The sequence below is a fragment of the Pongo pygmaeus genome, chromosome 3, assembly GCF_028885625.2.
Source record: "Pongo pygmaeus isolate AG05252 chromosome 3, NHGRI_mPonPyg2-v2.0_pri, whole genome shotgun sequence".
NCBI lineage: Eukaryota > Metazoa > Chordata > Mammalia > Primates > Hominidae > Pongo > Pongo pygmaeus.
This window is the reverse complement of record NC_072376.2, coordinates 83,333,258-83,349,840: the sequence shown is the minus strand read 5'-3', so window position 1 is coordinate 83,349,840 and position 16,583 is coordinate 83,333,258. Positions and strand designations below refer to the sequence as shown.

Below are 16,583 nucleotides of genomic sequence, written 5' to 3'. Positions count from 1 at the left end.
CTCAGCTGGACACTATCCCCTGGTTATGAACTGCTCTTATCACACCAGTCTCCAACTTAACAGCAGTGAACTCTCTGTTAACTCAGAAGTTGCTTATCTAAGTTACTTTGAGGGAGGCCAACAACTAATACACACATACTCCTAAAACTTTTATCCACCATATGTCCAAATCCTTCAAATGTCATCATCAGTAATCACTTCTTTTGCATCTTTCTTCTGGTAAAAATTAAAAACACAAATGGTACAAAAACATATTATACGTTAAATCATTTCTTACTAAAATATTCTTCGATGTTTTCCTCTTGCAAAGAAAATTTTAAAAAATTAATAAGGAGAGTATTAACAGCTTTCAGACTCACAGCATATTAGAAGAACCACACTATAAGAGAGAGGTAGGGCTGATAAAGTCAGGTATGATCATAATAACGAACACCTAAACCATACTGACTATGTGCTATGCATTTTTCTAAGCATTTCACATTCGTTAACTTACTTAAACCCTAGGAATTAACGAAAGTTGGGATAAAGAAGGTTGGGATAAAGGTTGGGATAAAGAAGGTTGGAATAAAGAACCCCCATCATAAGGCACGAAGTCTTTGGTGCTGCGTTGTGCGGCCCAGATCTCCCCTTCAGAACAGAGGTGCTTCCCCAGCTCGTGGAGGTTGGTTGATGACGCTTAGCTCAACCTTGTTCTAGAAATTACCTTAGCCAAACACAGCCGTCTGACCCAAGGTCACACCCCTCTCCAGAGGCAGCCCATATATCATGACCAGTTTTTGTGGGATAAAAAGGCCTGGCTTCCTTATCTGGGGGCAACTCTAAAGGGTCTCTCTCCCCAGCTCCAGAGCTCCTGATGGGATCAGCGGAGGCCTCTGTTATGGTCTTGCTCTTCAGCTCCTCCCTCTTCCCAGTTCAACTTCTTTAACTCCCCCAACAGGTAGCGTCCCTCAGTACAAGTCCCAGTAAACTTCTTGCACAATCTTAGAAACTGTTTCACAGGGAACTCAGCCTAAGACAATGGTAGAGACAGGATTCAAGCCTGGGCTCTCTGGCTCCAGAGCTCATGCTCTTAACTCGCACAGGGAAACCCTGACAGTCATGGAGGATTCGTAAAACAACTTTGATGGGAGTTTCCAACGACCTCAACAGCCTGTTGAGCCAAGAGGTCTCAATAAAAATAACTGAAACTTGCTACATGATTACTGGATCTCAGCAACCTTCTCAAAGCCCCCCAGGTACTCGTGGGGTGTGTCAGCTGTGCTCACCACTCATCCTTTCTTTTTTTTTTTTTTTAACTATACTTTAAGTTCTGGGACACATGTGCAGAACCTGCAGGTTTGTTAGATAGGTATATACCTGCCATGGTGCTTTGCTGCATCCATCAACCCGTCATCTACATTACACCCATCCTTTCATATCCTTCCACTCAGGCCCCTTTGCTGATGGCCAACGGCCAGTCAATAATGCCACTTTCCAGCCTAGGATACATTTATACATCCTTTTGCTTATCCTTTATGTTGTAAAGAGGGTGTCATAGCTGTGTCTAAATAAGGATTAAGGCATAATGACATGGAAACACTCAGTGTAGGACCAATAACTTCACATGTCTCCAGACCTGAGACCACGTCTGAATTATATAATGAACACCAACAGATGAACAAGAGGGAAAATTATATTCAATATGTTGAAACAGAATAGAAATGTGTGCAACTCATTTTAAAATGATGTACATCAGAAAATATTTTAAGATAATTTTAGACACTTAATTAGTAAGCTTCAATTATCAGAAAATTCAATTAAAGTGACTACTTCATACTCTATTGACAGCAGATAAACAGGCCACTCTTGTAATTCAAGCAGACAGGTTCACAGTTTCTCACAAATCAGCCTCCTCAAAATATGATTTCCTCTTCCTTGATTCCACAGACCCTGCATAGTACCTACTAAGGCTTTCACATCATCCCACCACTGCTCCCCAAGCCATAGGGGTTCTGTCAGATCCCACATCCCCAGACACTCACCTAAGGACTAAATCCTCACTTTCTCTACAGAACTAAGAAGTTATTCCATCAGCTGTCAACTCAAGTAGCAGCCTGGGCCACATGCTCTAACCTGCTTTTTTCTGCTGTTCTGGTTTTTATAAAAAAGAGACTCTGTGGGCTGGGCACAGTGGTTCACGCCTGTAATCCCAGCACTTTGGGAAGCTGAGGCAGGCGGATCACCTGAGGTCAGGGGTTCGAGACCAGCCTGGCCAACATGGTGAAACTCCATCTCTACTAAAAATTCAAAACTTAGCCGGGCATGGTGGCGCGCTCCTGTAGTCCCAGCTACTCAGAAGGCTGAAGCAGGAGAACTATCTGAACCTAGGAGGTGGAGGTTGCAGTGAGCCGAGATCGCGCCACTGCACTCCAGCCTGGGCAACAAAGCAAGACTCCGTCTCAAAAAATAAAAATAAAATAAAAAAAGGATACTGTGTTGTTCAAGCCCATGTGGTAGAATCCATCTATCACAGAAGCTAAAAGCTGTAGGCCAAACAGGAATACATGGCACCAGACTTTCCAGGCTCTTCAATTTGCATACATAGTATTACATTTAAAAAAGCTATCCAAGATGATGATTTTAAACTCGCCCAAAATAAAATATATTGCATTTATTTGGAAAAGTAAACTTTTTCAGAGTAGTGTGATTATACCAAACAAACCCCAAACCAAAAATGTTGGTTTCAATTCAGAAATAACATCCAATTTCTTGTTATCAGTAGCAAGGTGTGGACTTGTTTCATAGAAATTGTATAAGGAAGTCTAAGTGCTTATTTTATAACCTCAAATGTAACAATGCATTTACACTAGTGCCTTCTAGTCAAGGTCAAGAGCTGAGATAAGACATGCTGAGGCCAGTAAACTTTATAGGAACTGTCATGTGTGGTCAGACCCACAATCCTCTAGACCAACTTTCAGTGACACCTGACAACATCAAAGAACAGGAAATTATTCTACAAATGATAAGTGACTTGAAGAAAGTTCTGTGAAAAGAGGATAATCCTGGGTAAAGTCCTGAGTAAAGAGAGAATAACCACCCAAAAGATTAGGTCTATTTACCAAATGTCCATCTTCTCTTTTAAATTGTATACTTAATCCACTCAGTGATTTGCTCTGGACCTTCTCCTGTTAGAGTATCCAGTTTCTCCTCTTGTGGTAAAAAGTCTGCTCACATAAATACCCACTGTATAAACTTAAACTTTTTAAAAATTTAAGCTAAACCTACTTCTCTCAGTTATGTATCTTTTTATTATTTTTTATTTTGTAGAGACAGGGTCTCACTATGCTGCCCAGGCTGGTCTCAAACTCCTGGCCTCAAGCAATCCTCCTGCCTCAACCTCCTAAAGCACAAGGATAACAGGCATGAAGCACCCAGCCTATTTCTCTCTTATATGTAGTGCTCCTAGTTCTGATATTCTTGGATTTGGGGAAAGTGTTCATGACATTACAGGCTTTGGTGAGGTCTCCTTTCAGACTTCACACTTCATTGTTCAAGACCATAAGCATTCAAATAACTTTCTGTGTGTTCTCTTACAGAAACTCCTCCATTCTCATGATATGCAGTGTGTTTCTCTAGACCCTTCCCAGTTACATCTGCCCTGAGGTGCAAGACCAAACCCTCAAAGGAATATTCTAGACAAGACTGCATAAAGTTCAGATACATGGACAAAAATAGAAATACAGCATTTAAATATTCCTATTAAGAGATAATTGAACTCAAGTGCATGTTCAAGTGTAATATTTATCAATATATTAAGGAGTAGTGAAACACTGAGATTTCACTGGAAATATTATGCATATGTAATAAATGAAACATCTGTTCTAAAACGTCTCAATATATTGTGCTTTCACATATATTGTAAGGTAATGACATGCACCTAACAGAGATATATAGAACAATGATATTCTCTCACCTTTACATAAAATCCAGTGTTATCATGCTGCCCTAATACCTGTACCATAAAGAAGTTCTACTCTCATTCACTTTTATTTGCATTATATTTTCCAAAGATTTTATAGGAACAACATTTGAACTTCAAACTCTTAGTTCAATGTAATCAATATGATAAATATTTTTAAAATGATTTGAATGAGGCAAACACCGAATACACAGAGATATGAATAAATAAGTGAATGAATGACTCTTCCTTCTTGCCTGCCACATGAGCACCTTTTCCAACGGAAACCCACAACCCCCAAAAATAGAGAGTTAGTAGGTGTCTCTAATTCTATTTTTTATAATCTGTGGTTATACATATAATCAGTGATTAATAACTACATATTTCTTCAGAGCAAGCATAAAAATTGCAATTCCTTATAAATCTTTTTTTATCATTATACTTTAAGTTCTAGGGTACATGTGCACAACATGCAGGTTTGTTACATATACATGTGCCATGTTGGTGTGCTGCACCCATTAGGTAAAGGCCTTTTTAGGCATCTTTAAAGTGGTGTTCATTGGGGGAAGCTAAGTAAAGCATACAGAAAAACTCTCTGCACTATATTTTTGCAACTTCTAGTGAGCCTGTGTTTAAAAACAAAAAGTTACTTATAAAAGTGCTAACAATTCATTTTTAAACTCAAATAATCAATAAGTAAAATTTATCCAACTCAAAGAACAGATCAAATAGTCATATCAAAATAAGTTAATTAATTTTTCCAAGAAACTATAACACATCACAAACCATAATAACAAAGATTCATCCCCAAAGATATGGGTTCCAAACTTCATTACAACGAATTTCACAAAAAGTATGTAAAATGCCTAATAGCAATGATCACAGCTACTGCATTGGAGAAATATCTCCAGAAGAAATACAGTTTTGTTTTTGTTTTTTTGAGATGGAATCTCACTCTCTTGCCCAGGCTGGAGTGCAGTGGTGCCACCTCAGCTCACTGCAACCCCCACCTACCGGGTTCAAGCAATTCTCCCGTCTCAGCCTCCCATGTAGCTGGGATTACAGGCGCCCACCACCATGCCTGGGTAATTTTTGTATTTTTAGTAGAGATGGGGTTTCGCCATGTTGTTCAGACTGGTCTTGAACTCCTGACCTCAAACAATCCACCCACCTCGGCCTCCCAAAGTGCTGGGATTATATGCGTGAGCCACCATGCCCAGCCAGAAATACAGTTTAAATAAAGTTGGATAAGATAATTTGGCATCTCTGGTCTGTCTGCATTTTTTTTTTTGGAGACAGAGTCTCGCTCTGTCACCCAGGCTGGAGTACAGTGGTGCAATCTCGGCTCACTGCAGCCTCTGCCTCCAAGGTTCCAGCGATTCTCCTGCCTCAGCCTCCCAAGTAGCTGGTATTATAGGCATGAGCCACTGCACCCAGCCAGTACACATTTTAAAAATACTAAGTATCCCTCCATTAAATAAGCATTTTCTGGCCACTGTGAGGACCATGGGGAAGTATACTGTGTAGACAACATGAACACATATGAAACAATTAAAGGGCAATGCAAAGCAGTAAGCAATAAAGTGATCAATTCAACTGTAGAATTCACTGCCTAAGGTTTTGGCAATAAAAATAGGTAAGTGTTTGAACTATATTTTCTTCTGATGCTTTTGGAGTGGTGTTTTTATTTCATTTCTTAATATATTTTTCAAGAGAAATTATCTAATCTAGTTTATCTAAATCTTTTGAGACATTTCCTATCTGCCTTCTCCCTTTTCCCTGGCAAAGGAGCTCAACCTGTGAAAGTGCAAATGTGTGAGCTGCGTGTTTCTGCTTAATCATTAATGCTCAGCCATTTTCCAAAGCGATTGTAATCAGTACTTTAGCAAAGTCCCCACCATGAGGCCCTACTCTCTGCTAACATCGTGAGTGCTCATCTCACATTCCTAAGGACAGAGTCTCCAGAGGTCAAAGGAATCGAAGGAATTTGTGAAGCAGTTCAACTGTGATGTCTCACTGCAGCTGTGGTCACACAATACTCAAGGACAGAGTTTCAGGAGTGCAGCCATCCAACACTCAAGATCCCATGAAACTTTCAGCCTAACTGATGGTCCCACTGCTTACTCACTCAGAACAAAACATATTTCACCAAATATCACTTTCAGGACTTCATTCCTGATCCTTCTGGGGTAGAAGGTGCAAAAACCTGGTTTGTATTAGAGACATTAGGAATACTTCAATAAGGCCAACAGATTTCCATGCTGAAGAGCACAAGAAATGGAAGAGCTAATCCCATTCCCTTGGGAGATCAGTTTAGATAGTTTAATTGTCATAATTCTATTTGTTAAACAGGTATCCTTCCCTAAATCCGTAGTATACCCTTGTTTTTTAAATCCCATGTGTCAAGTAAGATCCGAAAGGAGCCTTGCTTCCAGCTTTAAATAAAGCAATAACTAGGCACGCCTGGATGCATTTGTTTTAAAAAGAGCCAGTTTAACTTCTCAAAGGAATGAAATCACTCAGAACAGATGAGATTTTTCTGAAATTCACTGTTTTTAAAACAGTAGTTTAACAGGGTTCACCATAACTACCCCTTGTATTTATTTCAATTTTCCTAACATTATGTCTGTAACAGAAAACAAAAGCTGTTTACTATACCAGATGATTCCATTTTCCACTAAATCACCCTAAATTGGCCACATTTGCGTCAAGCACACGAGGTATACTACCTAATATGTAAACGTCCTTATAAAATGTAGACTGACTTATGTTATTCTGAAGTAAAATGTTACATGCTCAGTATTCTGAGTACCACAGAACAGCTATACTTAAATGATGGCAGCAAACAACCAAGACCCCCACAAGCTCTTTTAAAAAAAAAAAAAAAAAAAAAAAAAAAAACTCAAATACAGGAAAAAAGGAAAAGAACATCAGTCTTTGGGTAAGAAAATCTAACTAGATTTCTATATAGAAATCCAAGTTTCTTCTGTTGCAAGCCTGATTTTTCAAAGGGATACCTACTATTATTTGAAGGAAGATCATGTAATTCCCCCAAAAAAATCATACAAATTTTAATTCTATTTAATTTAAAAATAAAAATGATATGCCTCCAAACCACTTTTTGAATAGAGAGTCACAACATCAAGCCACAGCTGAAAATCAGACCTATCAAAGGGTTAAGAATTGTTTCTTTACACAAATGTATATAAGGTGTATGCTGTTTGCTTTCATATTATAATCAACATATCTGTGAAACACCTTATTCATATTAAGCTGAAAAGGTACTATAAAAGCTCCAGTTTTCAGCTATTGTTCATCCTTGAATGTTCAATTTTACACAAAACATGGTTTCCAAAGTATTAGCACTGGAGAACCCACTGTAATATTTTAAATCTGGAAATTTGTGGCCATTCTAATTATAGAAGCTAAAAATATTCAGTGTGTAAGCTTTGGGGATCACTCATGGAGTGAAAAGCAGTGTAATCATTTTCAAGGGTTCTCCAAGTCGTTTGTGTTACTTGGAGGCATAAATTCAATATGAACTATATAGAAATGGGTGATCTCAAACTGCTGGCTATTAGACTCAATTTTTCAATATGATGCTTGATGAACCTTGGTTCCAACTCAGATTTAGCAATAAAAAGTAAAAGTCCTAGAGAAAAAAATATATATAAAGCACAGCTTGAGTCACTCAGAGTAACGGTTTAAGAAAGATACTTAAATGTGTTCATTCATTCAGCCAACAAACATTTATTAATATGCCAGGAACTGTTCTCAGTGCTGGCATAATTCAACTCAAGAATAAGGAATGTTGAAGAATACAATAACAATAATAATAACTAACATGTATGGCCATTTACAGTGCTGAACAAGATTTCATAAAGATCACTTTATCTGTTCCTCATAACTCCTCTATGAATGAGGTTTTGTAATTATTTTAATAATGAAAAAAGACAGATATTTTTTAATTCTCAAAATCAAACAACTAATAAGTAAGAGAGCTGAATGTTCAATTCATACCTTCCAAATACAAATCTCCATTGGTCATTGGGCAATACAACATTACAAGATGCTCTACTTTTATGTAAAGCATTGAGGACAAGTTCTGCATGTTTCTAAGTGCTGTGTTAAAGTTATTTAATATTGTTTTGATTTGGGTTTTTCGTTTTTTAGGGATAAAGTTTCGAAGATCCAGACTATCATCTTTACAATTTCAAAATGTTTGTAATCTCTTTATCCCATGAATTTACTTATTAGATGGAAGCATTGGTGAATGAGTTTGCCTGGTTAGCTGAGTCTTCTAAACAAATAAAAGAACTTAACTCCCCAAGTATTAAAATCTTCCTTACTTGGGAAAAGATACTGGATAAAAACTTCATGAGCAAAAAACATGAACAAGTACTTTACAAAAAAGTATAGACAATAATCATATGAAAAGATAGACAAGGTACTCTGAGAAATGCAAATTAAAACTACAATGTGATACAACTATACATCTGATAGAATGATTTTAAAAAAAGACATACAAAACCCCTTTTGTAAGGATGTGGTGTAGATGATACTCTCACACAATGCTGGTAGGAATGTGAATTAGTACCAATTCTGAAGGAAGGCACTATCTACTAAAACCATCTCATCAATTAAACTGGAAAAACACACAACTGAAATTCCCACATGGGCCGGGCACGGTGGCTCACGCCTGTAATCCCAGCACTTTGGGAGGCCGAGGCGGGCAGATCACGAGGTCAGGAGATCGAGACCATCCTGGCTAACATGGTGAAACCCCATCTCTACTAAAAATACAAAAAATTAGCCGGGCATGGTGGCAGGCGCCTGTAGTCCCAGTTACTCCGGAGGCTGAGGCAGGAGAATGGCATGAACCGGGGAGGCGGAGCTTGCAGTGAGCCGAGATCGGGCTAGCGCACTCCAGCCTGGGCGACAGACAGGGTGACATGTTCACCAAAAGACATACATAAGAATGCTCATAGCATCACTATTCATAATAGCCAAAAACTGGAAACAACCCAAACAAAATTAGTAAATCAAGAACAAAATGGATAAATGTACTGTGGCATTCTTATAAAGTGGAACACTATGTAGCAATGAGAATAAACTGATGCTTCACACAAAACAAGAATGAATCTCACAACATAATGTTGAGCAAAAGAAGTCACACACAAGAATACATACCATGTAATTAACTGACAGAAAGTTCAATGATAGGTGAAAGGAACCATTGTCTCAGAAATTCGGAGAGCGGTTACCTTGGGGGAAAGTAATGACTTGAAGAGGGAGTTAGAGGAGACTTCTGGATGCCATCAGTGGTCTATATTTTGGTCTTGGCACTGGTTACATGGACATGTTCACTTAGGTAAATCGCTGAGCTGTCTACTGATGGTATGATGACATACAATTTTCTGACCATATGTATTTCAATAAAAACTTAACAGAAGGAAGAGGGGAGGGGAAAAGAAGGAAGAGTGGAGAAAGTGGGGGAGGGAGAAGGGGGTGTAATGAAGTGATGCTATGAGAGTCCACATCTAAATAGTCCTCAACCACTGTGTTTGCTTTAGTTCTTACTTCTACCTCTTCCTTTACTACCACGCTGTTTTCAGGCACTTTTCAATGTTTTCTATGTATTTGCCAATAAAGCCCATTTTAGTCTTCTACTTTGTAGTTTACTGTTTGCTATGGGATTAAAAACTTTATAATCAATCATAGAACAGTAGGTGTATTAAAAGTAAACTGACTCTGAGGGATGTCCTAGGAGTAAAGTGAATTATTTTTAATGTATTTATTTTTTTACCCTCTATTTTGCCTGCTCAGAGACTTTTTTGCTGGGGAACACGACAAATGTAGGAGTTCCAAATAGATGAAGTTGTTACTAGATCTTATCAGTGAATATTAGATCTCCAGGCCAAAACTAGAATTAACTAACATAGAAGTTCATATCCCACAAGTTTACTTACTTGCAAATAGTATTAAGAAGAATATTAATCAGTGAATATACTTTTAAAAAAAATCACCAATTTCTTCTTAAATAAGAAGATGTCTTCAATATATTAAGAGATTTTTCTAGTTGTGTCACTCATAGAATATTATAGGGGTGTTAAACATAACATACTCCTTTCTCATTTTGTATTTTTATTCATATTGATTTTTTTAATCCCCAAAAAAGCACACTAGGAGTATTATTTAAAACTTTCTTAAGGTTTCTAATACAGAAATTCAAGTTAAATTTGAGTCAAGGAGTATACCTCTTCCACACAATTATCCACAAAGTAAAAATACAAAACTCCAAAATATCAGTTGGTGGTTATTTATTTCCTTTAACATCCTAATTTCACTTAATTTCTTTCTATGTTCATTCTACATGAAAAACAAAAGTTAGGTCTCAAGATGTAGCTAAAACTGGTACACCCAAACTGAAAATTCTTCTCTCATGAAATACTCCCTGGATTGCAGAACCTGAAATAAAGTTGCGGCAAGTGGGCACTGCTACTGAGCGGAATTACCAACAGAAAATGGAAACCATCACTTTAAAACAGGATAAACTTTTATCTGCTTTAGTATCTTCTACTGTGACTAAAAGGACATTCCCCCATTCATTGACAGTCATTCGACAAACATGTATCACCAGTCAAAAGATTAAAATACTCATTCCTACCTCCACCAATAATTTGCAGTTAAGTTTAAGAAAAGCATACAGAGTTCTCTGTCATAGTTTCCTCTTCATCTCAATAAGCATAACAATCCCTTATATTTACTTAGTTTTCAGGAAAGAAGAACAAGATGATGTTTTGGTTTACACAAACAACTACAGAGGCACATAGTTTCAACATTACTGTTTCTACCACTATCTTTTTCCAATACAGAGGCTCCTAAACGTACGGTGGGTTATGTCCTGATAAGCCCATCATAAATTGAAAATATTGCAAGTCAAAAATGTGTCTAATACACCTAACCTACCAAACATCATAGCTTAGCCTAACCAACCTTAAAAGTGTTCAGAATATTTACATTTGCCTATTAGGCAAAATCATCTAACACAAAGCCTAACCTATTTTACAAATAAACTATTGGATATCTCATGTAATTAATTGAATACTGTACTGAAAGTGAAAAACAGAATGTTGTTATCAGTACTCGAAGTATAGATCCTACTGAATGTGAATGCTTTCACACCATTGTAATTCTGAAAAATTTTAACTGGAACATAGTAAGTCTGGAACCGTCTATATTCGGTATCAAGTAAGACATTATCATTAAGGAATAAAATTATTGGCATCATTAGGAAGATTGGAAGAAAAAGTTTTATCTCTCCTTTGCCACAGCAAGTAAATAAAGCCATTAGCATTTATACACTTGTTCATTTTTTAGAGACAGGATCTCCCTATGTTGCCCAGGCTGTGCAGTAGCTATTCACAGGCACAATTTAATAGCAATTTTATAGGCACAGTTTTAGAGCACATGACAGCCTCGAACTCCTATGCTTAAGTGATCCTCCCAACTCAGCCTCCAGAGTATCTGGGACCACTGCACCTGGCTCTCATTGTATTTTTAATGTCTTGTTAGAAATGTCATTGCACTGCTGAGACTACCAAATGCAATAAAAGCCATTGCCACAGAAGTATTATGAAAGTAGTTAATATGGCTTCCGACAAAATTAAATCAGCCACCTCTACAAATGAGTTGTGTCTGTGTGTGTGTGTGTGTGTGTGTGTGTGTAAACATACATTAGACAGAACTGAGTAAAGGGGAATCCATCCCTATTGCTGGAAAAATAACCAAAGGTGTGCACTACTGAGGATAAAAAGATCATCTTCATGTCAGAAGAACAGCAGCATATTTTCCATTTTTGTAACCCAAACGTATCAAGAGTTTAAATATTGGGAGAAAGGCAAAATGTATTTGGAATACAACTTAGCTGACCTCAAATAAAACTTTATTCCTCCTTTCCTCTAAGATTCCTACATTATGTAAAAGTAGTAAGATCCAGTTTTGTAAAGTCTTACTAGCTTCCTGGATGTTCTTTATCCATTTTGCTAAATGACTCCCTAAAAATACATAAATTTCATAAGTTACAGGTTGTCCTTGGAAACAGCATCAACTGAGATCTATGTTCTGCTTATAGCTTCCTTTGTCCCATCAAATCATGCATTCTGATTCCTTCCATTTAGAAATCTAGAAAAAAACACTTAGAAATTTTAATCATCATTAGATTTTCCTCTTCTCAGTTTGTTCTTTCCACTCCCAATCTTATCTATCAACTCCAGTCTTAGATTTTATTCATATTATTTTAAATAAACACAAAGAAACTCCAAGAAACAGATATGTATCTCGCCACACTTAAGTCCAGCAGAGTCTCTCAGGACGCTTCTCCTCTAACAATAGCAGTCCTCATATGAGGTCTACAGCGCTCTCAGAGGCAGGCAAGGAATCCCGTTTATTTACATGATTCACCAGCTAGTGTGCATTTCTTTAAGTGTTGTCTTTTCCTTTAAGATGTAAGCTATGGCCAGATATCACTCTTGTTATCAGAACAAGGGATCAGAACCTCAAAACTGTACCTGCCAGCACTCAGCGAAAAATGAGATTACCATCAGGGCCTACTGGAAGTTGTCCCAAAGGTTACCCGATTTCTATCGCATTATTCCTCTAAATCTGATTGCCTTTATTTCTTTCACACAACATTTTTGTAAGTCCAAAATGTCTCTTAATCATTTAGAAGACTGAAATCATAGTACTAACATTCAAACATCTAAAATTATTTAATATTGACTACATGAACTGAAAGAAATACATTAATCTAAACTGAGAGTACATTCTGTCAATCTCATTGGGTAAGGTATCTAATGTATGTTTTTAAGTCTCCAGAAATGACCTCAAAAGAGCAAATGGCACCAAAACCCTCATTCTGAAGTACACTTAAATCCAAAATGTTGGGGGTTTCTTAGTTTTCAGTTTTTTTAACATGCCTGGGACTATCAAAAAATCCCATCTTGTCCTTGTCACCCCCACTCCTACAAATGTTCTCTGCCTCAACAGCTCATAATGCAGTGGTACTGCTTTCCTGTCTCCATCTACATATATGAGAGTTTCTGTGTCATCTTACTCGACAGTGTGGGATACAGTTAAAACAAGTCATTCAATTTCAAGATCTACCACAAAGACCAGAATCCTATCAGTACTTTTAACTTTAAAATGAAAGTAAAAGTTTTTTCTCAGCTATAAAAGCTATAGAAAAATAAACAGGCACACTTCCTTTGAATGAAGTTATACTAATATCTTCAGTCTAAGTACTAAAATTACCCATGTAAATTATTTACATGTTAATATGATAGACACAAGAAAGAGAGCTGTAGTCAGAAACGTTTTCAAGACATTACATTGGCTATAAAAAGCTACTGAATATTGTTCTAATGGCATAGATGAATCTACTCAAATCACAATGAAAAAAAACCCAAATGAGCAATGTACACTTTAATTAATTTAATTCAGGTAGTATTACAACTCCAAGTCCCAAGATACAAGAAAAAAGAGAAATACAGTACAATACAGTGTCTCTTAGGAAAGGAACTGTTCCAGGATTTGAGACAATGAGCGTTTAGTACAGCCCAGTGTTCTTGATTTCTCATTAGGAGCAACTTTCCAGGGCACTGAAGCGAACCAGGAAAAGAAATGGGGAGGGTAAGCCAAAGGGGTCGCTGCTCTTCAATGTCAAGTTGGAAAGAGCTTGCTGCGATCAACCATGCTGAGAAGGTAGGGCCTTGAGAGGGAAGGAAGGGTAGAAAAAACAGTTTTACAGGGCGCTGAAAAAAGTGACAGAACAGAGGTGGAACGGCTTCCTCCATCTTTCACGTCAAGTTCAAGTTTTTCTTTTTGTTCTATAAGAACTTTTGTCTTTATGGTGCTTGCTGCGGTTTGCTGATGTAGTTCCCAGCTCCTGCCTTCCTCTGGTGACTTATTAACGGACTGGCAACGGCTGAGTAAAATGCACTTAAGAAAAAAGAAATCACCTCGCTTTGCCAAGACGCACATGCTGCCCAGTACCTGTGGAAGAGCTCCGCTGTCGCTGGCCAAGAGAAATTCCAGTTTAACCTATGCCTCCCCTATCCAAATCCATTGCAAATAAATGTGTGTGTGCCACTTGCAGAGAATCTGCCTGACTCACCCCCCGCCTTCGGCGTGCCAGGGAGAGATGTAAATGCTCCGTCCTGGAGCTGGCAGTGAAGTGGGGGCCGCGGCCTCGGTAGCACCGAGAGTCCCCAAATCTCCCCGTGATGGGTTTAGGGATGTGTTCCTCTCAAGCAGGTGCCTGGTCACAGGGCGACCACCCAGGCTCACAGCAACACACGTGTCACTGAGCCCGAGCCCAGCCCGCCGCAGAACTGGCCCCGCAGTCCTCGTAAAGACGCCCAGTTGCGCGAAGGGGACTTAGCAGTGAGGGAGAAGCAGACCACCCAAACTCTTCCTCTAAACCCTAAGAAGGAAAAAAAAAAGTACTTTTCCGCGGAAGCAGCCTCCACACACAGCCCGCACCCAGCTCAGGGGATGCCCGGCCCGCAATTGACCTCTCTCTCCCTCCCAGGAGCGCGCTGAGGCCGCCTGCGCGCCCTACGGAATCGGCCCCCGGGCCCGCGCCCGCCTCCGCCTTGGAGCGAGGGACCCCATCGACCCTCCCGGCAGCTGCCCGGGCCAGGCGCTCACCTCCTGGGGTCCGGCTTCCGTCGCTCCTCCAGTTTGGCGGCGGAGTGTGGGGCTGCAGCGGCCACTGCCGCCGCCGCCGCCGCCTTCGCTGCCACCGCGGCCGCCGCCGCCACCGAAGCGCTGCCCGGCGCGCCGCCGGGGTTGGAGGCTGGGGGGCCGCGGAATCCCTGGAGGCGCGAGCCCGGGACGCGGCGGGGCCGAGCCGCGGGAAGTTGTCTGCGCCGGGCGCGGAGCGAGCGGGGCGCCGGTCACCCGCGCCCAAGTAGTCACAACTTTGCCGCCTGGGTGGGTGCGCGCTCCGTAGAGAGGCGAGCGCGGGAGAACCGGGCAAAGGCGCTGGGGCGGGAGGGTCTTCGGAGCAGGCAGGACTGGAACCTGAACGGTCCGCGAGGAAGGGGGAAAGGTGGCGCGGGGGGGATGTCTACACGGCCCGTGTGGTGCGCGGCGAGCGAGTGTGTAAGAGCGCGGGCGTCTACTCTACTTTGCCTCCTGCAGCTCCTGCATATTTATGGGGATCTCTGATGTTCCTGCTAGTAACTAACACTGCAGCAGTGGAGCCCAGCCCAGGCGCCCCTCGGGAGCAAGCCGGGGTGCGGGAGCTCACGGAAGGCGGCCGCGGCGGAGGCTGTGCCGCGAGCGCGAGCCTGCGATCCATATTTAAAGCCGTAAGTGGCCTCGGCCGGCCCCCTGCCCTGCCCTCGCTCGCGCCCGCCAGCCCGGCCCCCACCGCTCCGGGCCGCTGCTCGGCGTCAGCCGCCTGGGCATCGGCGGCGGGGAGGGGCCTCGAGCCGCGCCGCCTCCGCCGGGGGCTTGGGCTCTGCGCGCAGCGCCCCCCCCGGAGCTGGCGAAGGACCCGGCTCCGGACCGGCCGCTCTTGCCTCCCGGGTTCCTTCTCTTTCACGCCCTGGGTTGGGTCCTAGGTCTAGCTTTTTGTCCTACTCAGAAGAGTTCCCCAGTGGAGAGAGCCTGTGCTTCCATGCAGAACTAAAATTGCATGCGTTTCCCAGCTCAGATCACTCTTGACTCTACTTTATAAAACTTGGGGCGTATAGAGTGCTGCCATAACACAGTATTAAGTAATTGTTCACCTTTAACAAAAGATGTCTGAAGATAACGTGGTTGTCAACTGTGTCCTTCACTTATGTCACTGATGCCTTTCTGTCTTTCTTGGGAGTTAGGAAAACAGCCTTAGCAAAGTGATTATTTTTTGTATTTATTCTGTTCCTAAGTCTAATAATGAGGTTCAAGTACTCTTTGCCAAGCAAATAATATATCAATGATCCAGCACCATTGCCATCGGTAAACTATTGAATCATAAGTAAACCATTAAGATATGAACAGACTGTCAACACAGACACACCATCTATTGTTCTGGGTACTGCTAGAGAGTAGTCACTTAATGGATTACAACCACATGGTATATCATGCAAGTGTATATCATTTTCTAGTAATACACATTATATGTAATGTATATGTGGACATCACTGACCAAACTGTGTTTTCAACAGTAGCCACCAAAATGCATAAAGCTCAAGAGAAATAATTTCACATACCAACTGCTCCTGGTTCCCAGTCTTTGTTCAATACAAAGCTATAGCTAATAGGACCTCCAGGGGAAAAAAAAAAAATGAGGGTAGGGAGGAAATAATTTGAGGACAGAGGCTTTTCTTTCTAGCATTCAAAACTGGAAGAGATCCAGAGATCCATGGTGCCTCACCAGTGCTTGGAAAGCAGGTATGGAGCTTGCGTCTTTTAAAAAGTTTGTATCTTTAAAATCCTTAGTTAATGCTCAGAAGGCACAAGGAACCACCCCAATCTGATGTCTGAAATTAAAATGTACTGTCATGTATCTGTTGTCACATCTGGCTCACACATATGTTCACATATTCTACATAACCCAGTGCAGTGATATTCGTCAGAATGTCACTGGGAATTT

The 16,583-nt window shown here is 40.5% G+C and overlaps 1 protein-coding gene across 3 annotated transcripts in view; it reads right to left on the bottom strand.

Moving 5' to 3' along the window:
- The window catches only part of SLC4A4 (solute carrier family 4 member 4), a 386,161-nt gene extending 371,377 nt beyond the window's left edge, over window positions 1-14,784 (bottom strand). For 2 of the 3 annotated variants that reach the window (XM_054485497.2, XM_054485496.2), the window contains exon 1: window positions 14,648-14,766. The gene's annotated coding sequence lies outside the window, so the exon portion shown is untranslated. Of the gene's footprint in view, window positions 1-14,647 lie in introns of all 3 variants that reach the window. The other variant, XM_054485495.2, reaches the window with a different exon arrangement.
- Window positions 14,785-16,583: the final 1,799 nt, after the last annotated feature.